The sequence below is a fragment of the Limanda limanda genome, chromosome 9, assembly GCF_963576545.1.
Source record: "Limanda limanda chromosome 9, fLimLim1.1, whole genome shotgun sequence".
NCBI lineage: Eukaryota > Metazoa > Chordata > Actinopteri > Pleuronectiformes > Pleuronectidae > Limanda > Limanda limanda.
The window spans coordinates 29,515,880-29,522,029 of NC_083644.1; positions in this window are offsets into that span (position 1 = coordinate 29,515,880).

Genomic DNA, 6,150 nt, shown 5'->3' on the forward strand with positions numbered 1-6,150 from the left:
TAGTGGCAGAAACTTGGACTATGGGCAGAAAAGGTCTCTGGTTCGTCTCTGGTTCGACTCCACGGAGAAACAACAAAAAGACGAACCTGGATTGATCTGTCCAAAAATCCAAGAGGATTCTCTCTACCCTGTCTAGTGCCCCTGACATCTGCTCCCCGGGCGCCGTACATGGCTGCCCACTTCTCTGTGTGTCCTGCACCAGATGGGTTAAAAGCAGAGGTTAAATTTCCCTCCTTGCATGAGTGTGCTTGTGCATGTCTGTGCATGTGTTTGGGACAAATAAATGTAACTTAATTAGGGTTGCTTTTTCTCCTGCACACATCTCTCCAGTCCATGCCAATGAGGCCTCCCAAATTCCCACACAGTCCATCTACACAACGCATTCAAGATTCTGATCGCTAAAAGTTGAGAATTATGATTTTGTGTATATATTCATTTATGTATTTTCAGACATTTTATATGTATTGGTCCAAGTTTAATTTTCTACTGCTTTTACATTAATTGTATTTGTTGCTGCTCTTTCATTTGATGATGATGATTGAATGCATGTTGTAATAAAGATCATTTTAAAATGGAATACTGGTTTGCCAATTGATATTCAACAGGTATGACAAACACCAGATCTGCTTTCCAAAATAGGAGAAAAGATTGTAAATTATTATGAACTACCCTGTGCAGAACTTCTGTATACAGCAGGGAGGAGCAAACACAACACATATTTATCCAAGTAGGGTAGAACAAAAATTCAGGGATGACATTTAGCCAGAAATGCTAAATCTCAGTCAGAGGACTGCCATTGATTTACACGCTCATTGAAATAGGCTTGAAAAAAATTACCAAGGTGGCACCAGCCTTTTGCAGCCTGTATAATGACAAATCGCACATATGTATTTTGATTACCAGTAAATGTACAGGCGGGCAGGTCTGCAACATGGATAGAACCAGAAAGAACAACAGTCCAGTTGCTCAGGTTGCATAAAAATGTCCAGTTTTATTGAAGTATAAGGATGGACATACATTCTTTTAGTTAATAACAATAACTTTATTCACGTTTTGCATCATCTAGGCATAACAATAGCGACAAAGGCACATCTACAAATTAACTGTTTGTAACTGTTATTAAATAATATGTATGTTTATTATGTATACTTGGCCTCTAAACACACCATGTGTATACATACATTAACATTAAACAAGTGCAGAAGTCGTTCTCCATATGTTCTTCTTGAACTGTCATGAGGTATGGCAGTAATGCGATTTTTTATGTCATTAAAGGGGACATATTATGAAAATTCGACTTTTGTGGGGGAGCTGGCTCATTAGCTTTTAAAAGAACAGGCACTCAAAACAGGTCAAATCTGAGGAGGCCGGTTTTATACAGGGCAAAAAGGGTGCTGTTTTAAATGATCCTTGTGGTATTTTGACCAATTTTCTTTATAATTATATTATTAATGTTCTTGCTAGTTCTAAGCTGCTTGTTTAGCTGTGTTTAGCCTCTGATATTTTAGTTGAATTTATTTAACAAGTAAGACATTTGAAGAAGCCACTATAAGAGGCCTGTCGCTCTCTTGATCCCTGCACCTCACCCTGAATATCAGAGCACCTGCCTGCTTCAACCTGAACATCAGATAAGTAGGATCAGTCACTGTGACCAGTAAAACATGATAATGTAATGTAATGTTGGTAAAAGACCGCCTGCTACTTAAAACACTATGAAACACCTCCAGTTCTTAGTTTGTTAAGAATATTGCTCAATATCCACCAGTAGCAGGCTAGCCGAGGTTAGTATTAGCATTAGCAAGCCATAGTGTGCTCAACATTGTATACAATCATGAAAAACATGGGGACCAGATGAGTCAGGAAAGCTGTGTGGGTGTGGTCAGCACTGAGTTTGGGAGGGAAGAGGTAACCATGGTGACCAGGAGAGTCAGGAAAGGTGTGTGTGGGTTCAGTTAGCACTGAATTTGGGAGGGAAAAGGTAACCATAAGGACAAGGAGAGTCAGAAAGGTGTGTCTGGGTGTGGTCGAAACTGAGAGTGGGAGGGAAGAGGTTACCATGGGGACCAAAAGAGTCACGAAGGTGTGTCTGGGTGTGGTCAAAACTGACTGTGGTAGGGAAGAGGTAACCATGGGGACCAGGAGAGTCAGGAAAGATGTGTTCGGGTGTGCTCGGCACTGACTGTGGAAGGTACCTTTTGTTTATCGAACATATGAGTACATTAAAAAGAAAGATATTTTGAAGAAAACTATGGAAAGGTACTGTGTTTGTCACAAAGTGCTGTTCATCAGTTAAAACAGGTCCTATAAACCAGATAAAGACACATTGTGCTGTTGGTTCAGTGTAGTAGTTTGAGTATTTTAGGGGGTGAACACACACAGGATAAAGACACACTGTGATTTGTGACCAGCACATGGAACACAACTAAGTCATACAGCTTTAGATGGCAGTGTCTTGAGTGTAAAACAGCTCATAAGATCTCATTAGCTTTTAAAGTAACAGACACTAAAAAAACAGGTCAATCTGAGGAGGGCTGTTTAGACAGGGTGCTGTTTTAAATGATCCTTGTGGTATTTTGACCTTGTGGTATTTGACCAAAATATGTTACAGACATTTCATTAAAAACGCCAGAAAAGTTGTTGTTTTCTCCGCCGCTTTTTAACGCCAGAAAAGTACTTTTTTTCTCTCCTCCTTTTTAACGGCGGAAAAGTTGTCTTTTTTTATGCCGCTTTTTAATGCCAGAAAAGTTGTTTAAAAAGTGTCATAAAAAAACAATTACTTTCCTGCCGTTAAAAAGCAGGAGAAAAAAACAACAACTTTTCTGGCGTTAAAAAGCAGCATAAAAAACAACAACTTTTCTGGCGTTAAAAAGCGGCAGAAAAAACAACAACTTTTCTGGCGTTAAAAAATCGGCATAAAAAAAGGACAACTTTTCTGCCGTTAAAAAGCGGCATAAAAAAAGACAACTTTTCTGCTGTTAAAAAGCGGCATAGAAAAAGACAACTTTTCTGCCGTTAAAAAGCAGGAGAAAAAAAAAAAACTTTTCTGGCGTTAAAAAAACTGGCAGAGAAAACAACAACTTTTTTGTCATTAAAAAGCGGCATCAAAAAACAACAACTTTTCTGGGGTAAAAAGCTGCAGAAAAAACAAAAACTTTTCTGGCGTTAAAAAGTGACATAAAAAAAGAGAACTTTTTTTCCGTTCAAAAGCTGCAGAAAAAACAACAACTTTCTGCTGTTAAATAGCGGCAGAGAAAACAAGAACTTTTCTGTCGTTAAAAAGCGGCATAAAAAAAAACAACTTTTCTGGCGTTAAACAGCGAGATAAAAAACAACAACTTTTCTGGCGTTAAAAAGCGGCAGAAAAAACAACAACTTTTCTGGCGTTAAAAAATCGGCATAAAAAAGGACAACTTTTCTGCCGTTAAAAAGCGGCATAAAAAAGACAACTTTTCTGCTGTTAAAAAGCTGCATAGAAAAAGACAACTTTTCTGCCGTTAAAAAGCAGCATTAAAGAAAAAAAGAATTCTGTCATAAAAAAGTGGGAGAAAAAAAGAACTTTTCTGTTGTTAAAGCGGCAGAAAATAAGACAACTATTCTGTTGTAAAAAAGCAACAGAAAAAAAGACAACTTTTCTGCCGTTAAAAATTCCTTTCTTTGGAAGAAATGGTTAGAATCTGGACTTTTTCATCACACATCATCCCAAATGTCACTAAACAGCTGGAAACGGGGAGATAAGCCTTTTTTGGAAGCAATGGTTAACATTTTGACTTTTTCATCACATATCAGCCCCTGTGTCAGAAAAGCGCTGGAAACAGGGAGATATGCCTTTTTTTTGGAAGAAATGGTTAAATTCTTGAATTTTTCATCACACATCATCCCAAATGTCACTAAACAGCTGGAAACGGGGAGATAAGCCTTTTTTGGAAGCATTGATTAAGATTTCTGACTTTTTCATCACATGTCAGCCCAAGTGTCAGAAAAGCGCTGGAAACAGGGAGATAAGCCTTTTTTGGAAGAAATGGTTAAATTCTTGAATTTTTCATCACACATCATCCCAAATGTCACTAAACAGCTGGAAACGGGGAGATAAGCCTTTTTTGGAAGCATTGATTAAGATTTCTGACTTTTTCATCACATGTCAGCCCAAGTGTCAGAAAAGCGCTGGAAACAGGGAGATAAGCCTTTTTTGGAAGAAATGGTTAAATTCTTGAATTTTTCATCACACATTATCCCAAATGTCACTAAACAGCTGGAAACGGGGAGATAAGCCTTTTTTGGAAGCATTGATTAAGATTTCTGAATTTTTCATCATATGTCAGCGCAAGTGTCAGAAAAGCGCTGGAAACAGGGAGATAAGCCTTTTTTGGAAGAAATGGTTAAATTCTTGAATTTTTCATCACACATCATCCCAAATGTCACTAAACAGCTGGAAACGGGGAGATAAGCCTTTTTTGGAAGTTATGGTTAACATTTTGACTTTTTCATCACATGTCAGCCCAAGTGTCAGAGAAGCGCTGGAAACAGGGAGTTAAGCCTTTTTTGGAAGAAATGGTTAAATTCTTGAATTTTTCATCGCACATCATCCCAAATGTCACTAAACAGCTGGAAACGGGGAGATAAGCCTTTTTTGGAAGCAATGGTTAACATTTTGACTTTTTCATCACATATCAGCTCCTGTGTCAGAAAAGCGCTGGAAACAGGGAGATATGCCTTTTTTTGGAAGAAATGGTTAAATTCTTGAATTTTTCATCACACATCATCCCAAATGTCACTAAACAGCTGGAAACGGGGAGATAAGCCTTTTTTGGAAGCATTGATTAAGATTTCTGACTTTTTCATCACATGTCAGCCCAAGTGTCAGAAAAGCGCTGGAAACAGGGAGATAAGCCTTTTTTGGAAGAAATGGTTAAATTCTTGAATTTTTCATCACACATCATCCCAAATGTCACTAAACAGCTGGAAACGGGGAGATAAGCCTTTTTTGGAAGCATTGATTAAGATTTCTGACTTTTTCATCACATGTCAGCCCAAGTGTCAGAAAAGCGCTGGAAACAGGGAGATAAGCCTTTTTTTGGAAGAAATGGTTAAATTCTTGAATTTTTCATCACACATCATCCCAAATGTCACTAAACAGCTGGAAACAGGGAGATAAGCCTTTTTTGGAAGCAATGGTTAACATTTTGACTTTTTCATCACATATCAGCTCCAGTGTCAGAAAAGCTCTGGAAACAGGGAGATATGCCTTTTTTTGGAAGAAATGGTTAAATTCTTGAATTTTTCATCACACATTATCCCAAATGTCACTAAACAGCTGGAAACGGGGAGATAAGCCTTTTTTGGAAGCATTGATTAAGATTTCTGACTTTTTCCATCACATGTCAGCCCAAGTGTCAGAAAAGCGCTGGAAACAGGGAGATAAGCCTTTTTTGGAAGCAATGGTTAACATTTTGACTTTTTCATCACATGTCAGCCCAAGTGTCAGAAAAGCGCTGGAAACAGGGAGTTAAGCCTTTTTTGGAAGAAATGGTTAAATTCTTGAATTTTTCATCGCACATCATCCCAAATGTCACTAAACAGCTGGAAACGGGGAGATAAGCCTTTTTTGGAAGCAATGGTTAACATTTTGACTTTTTCATCACATATCAGCTCCTGTGTCAGAAAAGCGCTGGAAACAGGGAGATATGCCTTTTTTTGGAAGAAATGGTTAAATTCTTGAATTTTTCATCACACATCATCCCAAATGTCACTAAACAGCTGGAAACGGGGAGATAAGCCTTTTTTGGAAGCATTGATTAAGATTTCTGACTTTTTCATCACATGTCAGCCCAAGTGTCAGAAAAGCGCTGGAAACAGGGAGATAAGCCTTTTTTGGAAGAAATGGTTAAATTCTTGAATTTTTCATCACACATCATCCCAAATGTCACTAAACAGCTGGAAACGGGGAGATAAGCCTTTTTTGGAAGCAATGGTTAACATTTTGACTTTTTCATCACATATCAGCTCCAGTGTCAGAAAAGCGCTGGAAACAGGGAGATATGCCTTTTCTTGGAAGAAATGGTTAAATTCTTGAATTTTTCATCACACATCATCCCAAATGTCACTAAACAGCTGGAAACGGGGAGATAAGCCTTTTTTGGAAGCATTGATTAA